The following is a 14,462-nucleotide window of genomic DNA, read 5'->3' on the forward strand; positions in this document are numbered from 1 at the left end:
TGAATCAACTCCAGGATTTTGAATGAAACCAGCTAACTTCAAACGACCACAATGTTCAACAACCTACACCTCAAGGACAAGCACTGAATTACACTTTCTTTTAACTTATTTGGACTCTAACTTTTCTTTCTTCTAAGATCTGTGTTTGGGTGTATCATTGATTTAACTATTTTTCTCAGCTTTAGCAACTTTCGTTGACTCAAGGAAACCTGGTTTGATCATTACAAAGTAAAGACATTTGGATTGGAAAAGGCATTTACAGGGAATGCAAATTACAAAGAAAATCTTTATTACATTCAACAAAGGGGGCTGAATGAAGGGGAGCCAGCTCACTCCTCTTCACCCAGTCATAACAAGTAGTAATTTTTCCCTGTCTTTCCTATGTTCCCTGTCTTTCCTATGTTCATAATGCTAAAGTGCAAAGGGACTTGGGAGTCCTAGTCCAGGATTCTCTAAAGGTAAACTTGCAGGTTGAGTCCGTAATTAAGAAAGCAAATGTAATGTTGTCATTTATCTCAAGAGGCTTGGAATACAAAAGCAGGGATGTACTTCTGAGGCTTTATAAAGCACTGGTTAGGCCCCATTTGGAGTACTGTGAGCAATTTTGGGCCCCACACCTCAGGAAGGACATACTGGCACTGGAGCGGGTCCAGCGGAGATTCACACGGATGATCCCAGGAATGGTAGGCCTGACATACGATGAACGTCTGAGGATCGTGGGATTATATTCATTGGAGTTTAGGAGGTTGAGGGGAGATCTGATAGAAACTTACAAGATAATGAACGGCTTAGATAGGATGGACGTAGGGAAGTTGTTTCCATTAACAGGGGAGACTAGGACGCGGGGGCACAGCCTTAGAATAAAAGGGAGTCACTTTAGAACAGAGATGAGGAGAAATTTCTTCAGCCAGAGAGTGGTGGGTCTGTGGAATTCATTGCCACAGAGGGCTGTGGAGGCCGAGACGTTGAGCGTCTTCAAGACAGAAATTGATAAATTCTTGATTTCTCGAGGAATTAAGGGCTATGGGGAGAGAGCGGGTAAATGGAGTTGAAATCAACCATGATTGAATGGTGGAGTGGACTCGATGGGCCGAATGGCCTTACTTCCGCTCCTATGTCTTATGGTCTTATGGTCTTATCTATATTATTTACATTCCTGAATTTTATGCAAGTTCCAATCCCTAATTTTATGTAAGTTCCATATACCCTGCAAGGTAAAGAAGGGGGGTTTAACATTAAACCAAATTCCATTGGCAATTCTTATGCATTTGGAAAGCTTCTGCCTAATCCCAGCAATAAGGATAGGTTGCATCGTAACTGGAAGGGCACTAACATCCTAGCAGGGAGATTTGATCATGCAGTTCAGGTGGACTTAAACTAATAAGGCAGGGGGCTGGGATCCACAGCAGTAGGTCAGAGAGTAGAGACACTGTGGAGAACTCAGTGAATGGGTCCAGTAAGGCTGAAAGAAATAAAACACAGGGGGAGTGTACAAAACATGACAGAATAGATGATCCGAGGTGTGTTTGCTTTAACGCATGGAGTATGACAAGTATGGCGGATAAATTTAAAGCTTGGATTACTACATTGAATTATGATGTTGTGGCAATTACGGAGACTTGGATGAAAGAAGGGCAGAACTGACAGCTTAGCATTAGGATTTAGATGCTTCAGGTGAGATAGAGAGGGTGACAAAAGAGGTGGGGTATTGCTTTACTGATTAGGGAGAATGTCACAGCTATACAGAGGGAGGACATCTTGGTAGGATCATGCAATGAGGCCATATGGGTAGAACACAGGAACAGAGCAGTGCAATCATACTGTTGGGGTTGTACTACAGACTCTCCACCAGCTAGTGTGAAGTGGAGGAACTGATATGTCAGCAGATTATGGGAAGATGTAAAAAAAACAGGGCTGTTGTTGGATGATTTTAACTTCCCCAATATAGACTGGGATTCCTTTAGTGCCAGGGGCTTGGATGAGGCAGAGTTTGTTCAGTGTGTCCAAGAGTGCTTATTGAGGCAATATGTAGATAGCCCAACTCGGAAAGGGGCTATCTTAGACCTGGTTCTGGGAAAAGACAGGTGATTGATGTCTCAGCAGGGGACCATTTTGGGAACAGTGATTACAATTCTATAAATTTCAAGGTACTTGTAGAAAAGGATAGAAGTAGTCCCCGAGTGAAAGTACTAAACTGGGGGAAGGCTAACTACGACTGTGTTAGGCAGGAGCTAGGGAATGTAGACTGGGGGTGGCCATTTGAGGGTAAATCCAAATCTGATATGTGGGAGTCTTTTAAGTCCGTTGTTAACAATTCAGGACAAACATGTCCCCGTAAAAATGAAGGATAAAGATGGCAAGATTCGGGAACCCTGGATGACAAGAAAGATTGTGAGCTTAGTGAAAAAGGAGGCATACATAAATTTCAGAAAATTGAAAATGGATAAGGCTCTTGAGGAATACAAAAATAGCAGGAAAGAGCTTAAACAGGGAGTTAGGAGGGCAAAAAGGGGTCCTTGGCAGGCAAGATTAAGGAGAATCCAAAGGCTTTTTATGAATATGTAAGGAGGAAGAGGGTAGCTAAGGAAAGGGTGGGGCCACTCAAGGACAGTGGAGGGAATTTGTTTGTGGAGCCAGATGAGGTGGGTGAGGTCCTTAATGAGTACTTTGCATCAGTATTCATAAAGGAGAAGGATGTGGTGGATGGTGAGTGTAGCAAGGAGGATGTTGACATTCTAGGATATGTTGAGATAAAAAGGGAGAAGGTATTGGAAGTTTTGAAAACGTTCAGGTGGACATGTCCCCAGGGCCAGATAGGGTCTATCCCAGAATACTGAGAGAGGTGAGGGAAGAAATTGCTGAGGCCTTGGCCAAAATCTTTGTATCCTTTTTCGCCGCGGGCGAGATACCAGAAGATTGCAGAGTAGTTAACATTGTTCCTCTGTTTAAGAAGGGCAGAAGAGACAATCTGGGAAATTACAGGCCTGTGAGCCTTACATCAGTGGTGGGGAAATTATTGGAGAAGATTCTTAGGGACAGGATGTGCTCACATCTGGAAGAGAATAGGCTTATTAGTGATAGGCAGCAATGTTTTGTGAAGGGGAGGTCGGGTCTCAGAAACTTGATTGAGTTCTTTGAGGAAGTGACAAAAGAAAATTGACCAGGGCAAGCAGTGGATGTTGTATACATGGATTTTAGTAAAGCCTTTGATAAGGTTTGTCATGGCAGGCTGATACAGAAGATGAAGCCATATGGGATCCAAGGTGAGCTGGTAAAATGGATACAAAACTGGCTTGGGCATAGAAAGCAAAGAGTAGCAGTGGAAGGGTACTTTTCTAACTGGAGGGCTGTGGCAAGCGGTGTTCCACCAGGATCAGTGCTGGGACCTTTGTTGTTTGTAATATATATATAAATGATTTGGAGGAAAGAGTAGGTGGGCTGATTAGTAAATCTGCAGATGATACAAAAATTGTGGGAGTAGCGGATAGTGAGGAGGATTGTCAGAGGATACAGCAGAATATAAATCAGTTGGTGACCTTGGCCAAGAAATGGTAGATAGAATTTAAAATGTGAGATGATGCAATTTGGAAGGACTACTGCAGAAGGAAAGTATACAGTAAATGGTAGAGCCCTTAGAAATATTAGCATACAGAGGGATCTAAGCATGCAGATTAACAGTTCCCTGAACAAAGAACAATACAGCACAGGAACAGGCCCTTCGGCCCTCCAAGCCCGCACCGCTCCCTGGTCCAAACTAGACCATTCTTTTGTATCCCTCCATTCCCACTCCGTTCATATGGCTGTCTAGATAAGTCTTAAACGTTCCCAGTGTGTCTGCCTCCACCACCTTGCCTGGCAGCGCATTCCAGGCCCCCACCACCCTCCGTGTAAAATATGTCCTTCTGATATCTGTGTTAAACCTCCCCCCCTTCACCTTGAACCTATGACTCCTCGTGAACATCACCACCGACCTGGGGAAAAGCTTCCCACCGTTCACCCTATCTATGCCTTTCATAATTTTATACACCACTATTAAGTCTCCCCTCATCCTCCGTCTTTCCAGGGAGAACAACCCCAGTTTACCCAATCTCTCCTCATAACTAAGCCTCTCCATACCAGGCAACATCCTGGTAAACCTCCTCTGTACTCTCTCCAAAGCCTCCACGTCCTTCTGGTAGTGTGGCGACCAGAACTGGACGCAGTATTCCAAATGCGGCCGAGCCAACGTTCTATACATCTGCAACATCAGACCCCAACTTTTATACTCTATGCCCCGTCCTATAAAGGCAAGCATGCCATATGCCTTCTTCACCACCTTCTCCACCTGTGACGTCACCTTCAAGGATCTGTGGACTTGCACATCCAGGTCCCTCTGCGTATCGACACCCTTTATGGTTCTGCCATTTATCGTATAGCTCCTCCCTACATTATTTCTACCAAAATGCATCACTTCACATTTATCAGGATTGAATTCCATCTGCCATTTCTTTGCCCAAATTTCCAGCCTATCTATATCCTTCTGTAGCTTCTGACAATGCTCCTCACTATCTGCAAGTCCTGCCAATTTTGTGTCGTCCGCAAACTTACTGATCACCCCAGTTACACCTTCTTCCAGATCGTTTATATAAATCACAAACAGCAGAGGTCCCAATACAGAGCCCTGAAGATGGCAACTCAGGTGAACAAGGTAGTTAAGAAGGTGTATGGCATGCTGATTTACATCAGTCGGGGTGTTAAGTATAGGAATTAGAAAATTGTGTTACAGCTGTATAAGACTTTGGTTAGGTTGCATTTGGAGTATTATGTGCAATTCTGGTCGCCACACTACCGGAAGGACGTTGATGGATTGGAAAAGGTGCAGAAGTAGTCAGGTGTTGGCCTAGTGGTGGGAAAGCGATGGCCTAGTGGTATTATCACTAGACTATTAATCCAGAAACGCAGCTAATGTTCTGGGTCATGGGGTTCAAATCCCACCCTGGCAGATGGTGGAATTTGAATTCAACAAAAAATATCTGGAATTAAGAATCTATTAATGATTATAAAACCATTGTTGATTGTCAGAAAAACCCATCTGGTTCACTAACGTCCTTTAGGGAAGGAAATCTGGCCAACATGTGACTCCAAAGTCACAGCAATATGGTTGACTCTCAACTTCCCTCAGGCAACTAGGGATGGACAATAAATGCTGGCCAGCCAGCGACACCCATATCCCATGAACGAATAAGAAAAGAGAGATTTACCAGGATGTTGCCTAGTTTGGAGGATATAGACTATGAAGAAAGGTTGAACAAACTTGGATTGTTTTCATTGGAGCATCGGAGGATGAGGGGGACCAGATGGGAGTTTACAAGATTATGACAGGTTTGGATAGAGTGGATAGTCAGAGTCTTTTTCCCAGGGTCAAAGAGTCAATTACTTGGGGGCATAGGTTGTAAGTGAGAGGGCGAGAGTTTAAAGAGATGTAAGGGGCAAGTTTTTCACACAGAGGGTGGTGAATGCTTGGAACACGCTTTCGGAGGAGGTGGTGGAAGAAGATTCTATAACAACGTTCAAGAGGCATCTGGGTCGATGTATGAATAGGCAAGGAATAGAGGGATATGGACCACATAGAGGCAAGAAAATATTAGATTAGAGAGGCATCTGTGTCAGCATAGACTTAATGGGCCGAAGGGCCTGTTCCTGTCCTGTACTGTTCCTTGTTCTTTGTTCTATTGTAGTTTATTGCAAGGAAAGTAAGTAATCGAAATTATGCCCGATTCAATTACGCGCATCAAGCTTTGAGATTGTGATCCTGGAGATCTGCTGTTTTAACAATCTAAATATCCAGTATCCACATCAAGGGCTCTGAACTCAGCTAAACTACAGAATAATATGCACAAATCTCCCCCTTTTTTTTGGCTCCAACAATGACCTTAAATGCAACTCATAATCCTTATCTATCTGCTCCAAAATGAATTTTTTATTTCTCACATAAATAATTCTTATGAGATTTGACTGCGCCAATTTGGTCCAAATTTGTGGTGCATTACAAACACTTCGACATCTGAAGTGAGACTGCCTTGAGCTGGATTAACTCAGAAATTGCAGGAACAATGAACTTTTTCTCGAAATCAATTTGCAAAATGACCTTAAGTTTTGTCATTCTTAGACATTCACTATAAACGATGTAAAAATCAAGTTTCATACCTCGATGTGTGAATACTTTATATTTCTTGATGCTGTTAATTACCTAATGTAGAGAAATGTATCTGCAGTCAGAATGTATGAGATTTCATAACAGAAAGTAGTGCATTAGAAGTAGGTGACCACAGATACAGTCATGTAGTCCTCCTGTTAATGGATTAGTTATACAGAGGCCTGGACTAATAACCCATGGAATGTGAATTCAGATCCAAATAGTTGCAGTTTGAGAATTCGGCTTATAAAATCTGGATCACTAAGACTTCTTAAAGTCCCAATGAGTTCATTAACATCTTTTAGTGAAGGAAAACTGCTAATTTACCCAGTCTGGCCTATATGTGCCTTCAGTCCCAGACCAACGTGGTTGACTCTACCCTCTAAAGACATTTTTGTCATGGGGGGGGGGGGGGGGGGGGGGGGGGGAGTAACCCCTTTCTGGACAGATCTCCCCCCAAGTGCCCCTTGAATATGCTAATCAGGAACTTAGTGTCTGTTTTCAAGTCTGATGCCAAATCTGGCAAATACTTGTTAGTAGCTGCTATAAAACACCTCTGTTATAGCAATGAGGTGGAGATGCCAGCGTTGGACTTGGGTGGGCACAGAAAGAAGTCTCACAATACCAGGTTACAATCCAACAGGTTTATTTGGAATCACGAGCTTTCGGAGCGCTACTCCTTCTTACTCTGCTAGCAATGACAGAGACATACCAATAACGGTATATAATACTTCAGGATTCTGCAATAATTCTTCAGAATACACTTTCCATTTAAGTAATTGAATGGCATGAGGCATAAATATATTTTATGTTGGATCCAGAAATCCAGATACAAGAATACTTTTAAAACAATTAGGAGTTCACCAGGATATCCAACCATGTATACATTTTGTATTTCTTTTACTTGGCACAGCGATTACTGCATGGTTAGCAAAATTAAAGCATTGTCTCTTGATCATCGGATAACAGGCGAGTTGACAACTTTTCAAAGATGAAGCTTCCCAACCTACCTCAGAATCTTCATCAAATGTTTTTTCCCTTTTGCTGCATTCAGGAATCACTGAATCGTTCTTGGGGAATTGCTGTCTGTTTTTTGCAGGATTTTCCTTTCTGTACATAGAGATTGCTATCATTACTGTAAAATAGTTATCATGTTGCGACATTCAAAATCTTAAATATTCAATTACAATCTGATCATTGGAGGCCAGAAATCATGGGCCGTGTTTATGTTTGGCTTGCTACCCCGAGGAACACTATCTCCACCACATCACCAACATCCTAGACTTCAAGACCATGTAAAGCTATGCAAGAAAATCTACAAAAACCAGTGTGCTCATGATTAGGTTACGAAGAGTAGGGTGAACCCAAAGAAAAGTCTTTGACATGAATAACAAACTTGGCTGCTTGTTTTAAACAACAGTTAAACTTTGCACGGAGATTCCTCTGGTTAAAAGGTTTGGTGCATAGAATGTGTTTAAAACAGTGGCATTTTGTTAGCTAATTTTTATCTCATTTATTATAGAATAGTCAATCATTTAACTGAACCAATTTTTAAGGGCCAATCCTATTGTCAAAATCAGACATGTGGCATGTCTCTTTTGCTACATGGCTTTTTAAACACCAAGTTATGATATCACAGAATCATTAATGGCACAGAAGGAGGCCACTTGGCCCATCGTGCCTCCACCAGAAACATATAGCATGAATCTTGAGATAATCTGATGCCACATGGCATTTCCAGATTTATAATTATCATGTACATTGAGACTTAGCTATTTAAAAAGAACACTCTCAGTCAATTGCACATTACCGGATCCAAAATATTCTAAATCATAGAAACCAATCTCACTAACTTTTCTGGCTAAATTATGTCATTTGTAGATGCAGTGCACATTGATACCAAATTTGAAGCCGATTGCTAGCTTTATCATGACAATGGTTAAGATTTGCAGGCCTGATTGATGCCAGTACCTATTGTAAAATGTGCCAACACCTTAAATAAGTTTGAAATAGATTAAATCGTAAATAGAAAGTGTAGACTGGGTGGTCATGTGGACGTTGGGATGACACAGGTACAAAAGGTATCACGTGTCAGGAGCACGGGAGTTCTCGCCTGAGCGCGGGCAGACACACAACATGCAAGAGCTGCTCAGTATTATCAATAAGCCTTTATTGTTGTTAGTCCCTGGTTGCCTGTTATTACAACCCGGTACTTCTACATGGTGTCAGGAGTTGACAGGAAGGGACAGGGATTTCACCACTTTTACCCTCTCATGGTTGACAAAAACATGGCAGACAACTTGACAAAATTCAGAAGAGGGGCCAATCGACTGCAGTGCTGCCTATCAGACAAATCAATGAAGGTACGGGCATACACTCTCTTAAATTTAACGGGCTCAGAGGCAGTCAAGAGATTTGAATCTTTTGTTTTCAAACGAAGAAAGAGAAGGACCTCGAGATATTCTGCCAAAAGTGAGAACCAGTGGCGCCCTCATCAAGCGGTGATGAAGGGGGAAGAGATATTACCATCAAAATGCTCACACACTCTGCCCTTTAGAACCTGGTCAAAGGGTCAGGATCCAGACCACACGCGGCCATGATAAACTGGCGGTGGTACACAGCCATACCCCACATCCAAACAGCTCTGTGTTTGCCTTGGACAATGCTCATTACGTACGAAACCAGCGTCATCTACAGCAGGTATCTGAACTAGCACCATCAGTAATCACAGTACCCCATGCATTCAGCCTGTAATCCAGGCCCCCTCCACAATGGAAATGGAGGGTTCTTCAGAGGCCAACGCAGCAAACTCTGCAGCCACTGGGTACACCGCAAGGGTGCCTGGTGCCATCCACATGGAGGAGATCAGCCTGAGGGAATTCAAGCACAGCTAACTCTCACAATCACATGCTCCGGGCTCATGAGTAAACCAAATATAAGGTTCAAAGAGTATGTGATGAATTAGAATCCCTACAGTGCAGAAGGAAGGCATTTGGTCCATTGGGTCTGCACCAACTCTCCAAAGAACATCTTACCCAGGCCCACCCCATCCCTTTAACCCCACACATTTACCGTGGTTAATTCACCTAACCCTGCACATCTTTGGAGTGTGGGAGGAAACTGGAGCACCCAGAGGAAATCCACGCAACCACAAAGGAGAACGCGCAGGCTCCACACAGTCACCCAAGGTCAGAATTGAACCTGGGTCCTTTGCGCTGTGAAGCAGCATTGCTAACCACTGCACCACTAGTCTACAAATGGACTTTGTTACTTTAAAAGGGAGGTGGGAAGGAGATGTAATGAGCTAAGCACTAGCTGCAGCAGCCCAATCAGTCTTTGCACAATGTAAATAGTTACGCGTCGTTAGCCCTGCTCAACTTTGTATGTTGTAAATAGTTGACACCTTGCGACTGTTTTCTTACACTATTACACCTCAGTACTACTGGTTGTCCCAACTTAAACAGGGAAGATGTAGATCGGTGGAAGCTGGGATGATGTGGGTACGAAAGGGGTTGTGTGTCGGGAGCGCAGGAGTTCTCTCCTGGGTGCGGGCAGACACACAGCATGTAAGAGCTGCTCAGTATTACCAATAAAACGTTACTGTTGTTAGTCCCTGGTCGCAACCCAGTACTTCTACAGCAAGTATGAAGTGCTTGTTTTAATTCGATACCAATAACTACAAGGATTCACTTTTTGATTCAAAAACAGACAATGCTGGAAAATCTCAGCAGGTCTGACAGCATCCGTGGAGAAGGAATAAAGCCAACGTTTCCATTCTGGATTACTCTTTGTCAGAGCTGATTCCTTTAAAGTGTAAACGATCCCCATCCACCACCACTCTCACCCGCCTGGCTGAACTTGTTCTCTCCCTCAACAATTCCTCCTTTAACTTGCCTCACTTCCTCCAAATAAGCAGCTCTGCCAGTTTCTTTATTTAAAGTTTATTTATTAGCATCATAAGTCGGCTTACATTAACACTGCAATGAAGTTACTGTAAAAATCCCCTAGTCGCCACACTCCGGCGCCTATTTGGGTACACTGAGGGAGGATTTAGCATGGCCAATGCACTTAAACAGCACGTCTCTCAGACTGTGGGAGGAAACCAGAGCACCTGGAGGAAAGTATAGCAGACATGGCGGGGGTGGGGACATGCAGACTCCGCACAGACAGTGGCCCAAGCCGCGAATCGAACTCGGGTCCCTGATGCTGTGAGGCAGCAGTGCTAGTCACTATGGAATATGTGGAACATTCCTTGCTCCAGTCCTACTCCAGCCCTCTACTGCAACTCTTTCATCGGCTAGGCTATATCGATGACTATTTCGATACTGTTTTGTGTTCTGGTTCATTTTATACCAGCTCTGACGAAGGGTCATCCAGGCTCGAATCGTTGGCTCTACTCTCTCTCCACAGATGCTGTCAGACATTTTCTGTTTTTGTTTCAGATTCCAGCATCCACAGTATTTTGTCTTTTTTCACTTTGGACGGTTGCTTTCCTACACTGTCAAATTTAAACAGTATCAGGAAAGGATATTAGGGAACCTGTTAAGCAACCAAACAAATTGTTTTATAGTAATAATCTTGAGATAAAGCTATTTCGAATATGGTGCTTTTTTTTGGAATTAACAATTGTCTACCCTTGTTATTGAATCCATTTCCTAACACTTCTGAATATCTTATTTCTGGTTCGCGCGCGTTCTTACTAACTCTTACTTTGTCCAGCCATAGCTGCTGCCTCCGACTGAAGTCTGTTCATGGGTCAGTGGGAAGCTATGTTCCTCTGTCTGAAGCGTTAGATTTTTCAGTGTCCTTTGGAAATCTGACCTGCAGCTGCAAAATACAATGCCACGCCATGAAACGCCGATTATTCTGAATGGAGAAAACCCGAGTTACAACGATCACAATACTTACAGAACATCTCGAATGTGAGGGGACAGGTGATAATAGTCCCCCTGATAAAGACCTGCACACATTGGGAATTGCCAGCAATTACAATGCCGCATTGAGCAAGCAATAATTCAAGCGCAATCAATCTGTTTTTCATGTATTTTAAAGAAATAGTCATCATAATCTAGCGTCACGTCACCATACGTCACATTAAGTTGCAAATTTCCCGAGGATGACACTGAATAAGGCGGAACTCCCAGCTGTAGCTATGTGTCAATATCCTGGCAACTTGTCCTTTCTGTCAATGGGCACAACGTGACCTGCAAAATTCAAATTTCAGTTAGGTGTTCTGTCTCAATCGATAGTCTTTCCGCAGTGCTGCTTTGAAGGAGACAGATTGTTACTACCGATTGTAATTTTCGAAAGTAAAATTTGTATTGCAGTTTCTTTAAGAATTTGAGTATCTTTTAATATGCTACGGTGGCACAGTGGTTAACATTACTGCGTCACAGCGCCGGGGATCCGGGCTCGATTCCTGGCTTGGGTCACTGTCTGCGCAGAGTCTGCACGTTCTCCCCGTGTCTGCATGGGTTTCCTCTTGGTGCTCCGGTTTCCTCCCACAGTCCGAAAGACGTGCTGGTTAGGTGTATTGGCCATGCTAAATTCTCCCTCTGTGTACCTGAACAGGCAGCAGAGTGTGACCAACAGGGGATTTTCACAGTAACTTCATTGCGGTGTTAATGTAAGCCTACTTGTGACACTTAAACTTAAGCTTCATTTTTAGATGTTGTTCTTTTTCATGCTGATCTGAAATTGACGGTCATGATGACAGCAAAACTGCCATTACCCTCTAGAACTGGCAGCACTTTGTGAATAAAGGTGGAGATACAGAAGTTGCTGTGGGTGATTCCCCACTCCTCGACAGGATGCACTGTTGGAAATTCCTGCAAAGACGATCTTTAGAAATCATTGAACTGATGAGAGCCCTTAGCATTGCTGCCTCACAGCGCCAGGGACCCAGGTTCAATTCCCGGCTTGGGTTAGTCTGTGTGGAGTTTGCATGTTCTCTCTGTGTCTACGTGGGTTTCCTCCGGGTGCTCCGGTTTCCTTCCACAGTCCGAAAGACGTGCTGGTTAGGTACATTGATCCGAACAGGTGCTGCAGTGTGGCGACTAGGGGAATTTCACAGTAACTTCATTGCAATGTTAATGTAAGCCTTAATGTAAGTTTACTTTAAACTTTCCCCCTTTAGATTGTGATATAATTGTTTTCCCAAAGGCTGAAAATGTTATGCCTTGTTAATGAGTTGTGACTGCACTTTTTAAAATTACGTAAACAGTCATAGCTACTGCTGCATTCATCCTCTACCACATCACCACCGTTATGGAAACTTCCATTGTCTCCAAGTTGACAGATTGCTCGTCTAATATCAAATACTGGTGAGCAGAAATTCCAACTATATATTGGAAGACAAAAGTCATTGGCCGGGATTTCCTGGTTCCACCCATGGCACAATTTGTCAGGAAAATTTGACAGACCAGCCAAAGGTCCGTTGACATCAGGCAGGAATTTTGGACCAGAAAATCCCAGCCATTGTGTTAGGACCACCACTACGAACGCTGTTAATTAGCAATGGCATCCATCCTTTGTCCTGGCAAGTGTCATGTCTGGGGAAGTGCTAAGCAGGGCTAAACATGCCTTGATTCCATTCTCTTTATCTTTAACCTCAATTAAGCCAGTAAGATCTTGCCTGGGTTCTGCGGAAAATGTATCATATTTAAATCAGAAATTGAGCCAAGGTTAGACTTGACTGTATTAATACTATCTTCTCGAGTGGCTGAGTCATAAGTGGCCTCCTAAAGGATAAATGCCTCTGCAAGGGCAGGAAACCACAGTGCTTGTGTTTGGGACTGCAGTAAAGCTGTTGCAGGAAGAAATGACTCAAACCCTAAAACCAATGAGTTGCCAGATAGTTGAGAGAGATCCCTGCACCATCACAATTTTTTAAAAATCACAAATATTACTTCACAAACTGTAATGTTAGTGGTATTTATTCTAGATTTTCTTCTGTTTGTGATGTTCTTTGCACAGGAAGCTGTTAATTAAGCCAGGAAGATCTTGCTTAGATGTGTGAACAACATTTGTTTAATCTCTCTATATCAGCCTAGCTATTTAATTCAGAATCTGAGCCCAGCATAGATACACCAGTGCTCACTGGCCGACATTGATCAATTGGGAGCCAATGTTACAATTTTTAAATTCTCATAGCTGTTTTCAAATCCTGCTGTGGCTTTACCCTCCCTTTCTCTGTAACCTGCTCCAGCCCTAGACCCTTCTGAGATATCTGAGCTCCTCCAGTTCTGGCCTCTTGAGCATCCGATTTTAACTGTTCCACCATTGGTAGCCATGCCTTTAGCTCTTGATGGCTATTTTCTGATATTCCCGAAGCTTCTTGTTCCTCTACTTTTCTTTCATCCTTTAAAAGCAAGTTTGACCAAACTTTTGTTCATCTGTCTCAGAACTCATATATTGGTATCCAATTTTGTTCAATAACTCTCCTGGTTAATTGCTTTGGGATGATTTTAATTTTTTTTTATATTTGTATTTCCAAAAAAAACCAAATTCAAATTGAATCCAATTTCATGACCCCCACAAGAGGGACAAACCAGATCCAAGCTGACAAGATGAAGCATTGCACCCATCTTGGGTTTGATCTGACACTTCATCTTAGCCAAAAGGCCGCAATTTGCTACATTAAAAGTGTTTTAAATGCAAGTTGTTGAGGCAGGGGAGGTGGTAGCCTAGTGGTATTATTGCTAGATTATTAATTACTAAACTCAGCTAATGTTCTTCAGGAGGCCCCACGTTCGAATCCCGCCACAGCAGTTGGTGGAATTCTTAGAATCTTAGAAACCCTACAGCACAGAAAGAGGCCATTCGACCCATCAAGTCTGCACTGACCACAATCCCACCCAGGCCCTACCCCCATATCCCTACATATTTATCCACTAATCCCTCTAACCTACGCATCCCAGGACACTAAGGGCAATTTTAGCATGGCCAATCAACCTAACCCGCACATCTTTGGACTGTGGGAGGAAACTGGAGCACCCAGAGGAAACCCACGCAGACACAAGGAGAATGTGCAAACTCCACACAGACAGTGACCCAAGCCCGGGAATCGAACCCAGGTCCCTGGAGCTGTGAAGCAGCAGTGCTAACCACTGTGCTACCGTGCCGCCCTTTGAATTTTAATTCAATAAAAAAAATCTGGAATTAAGAATCTACTGATGACCATGAAACCATTAGTTGTCAGAAAAACCCATCTGGTTCACTAATATCCTTTAGGGAAGGAAATCTGCCATCCTTACCTGGTCTGGCCTACATGTGACTACAGAGCCAC

The sequence above is a fragment of the Mustelus asterias genome, chromosome 19 (genome assembly GCF_964213995.1).
Source record: "Mustelus asterias chromosome 19, sMusAst1.hap1.1, whole genome shotgun sequence".
In the NCBI taxonomy this organism is placed as follows: Eukaryota; Metazoa; Chordata; class Chondrichthyes; order Carcharhiniformes; family Triakidae; genus Mustelus; species Mustelus asterias.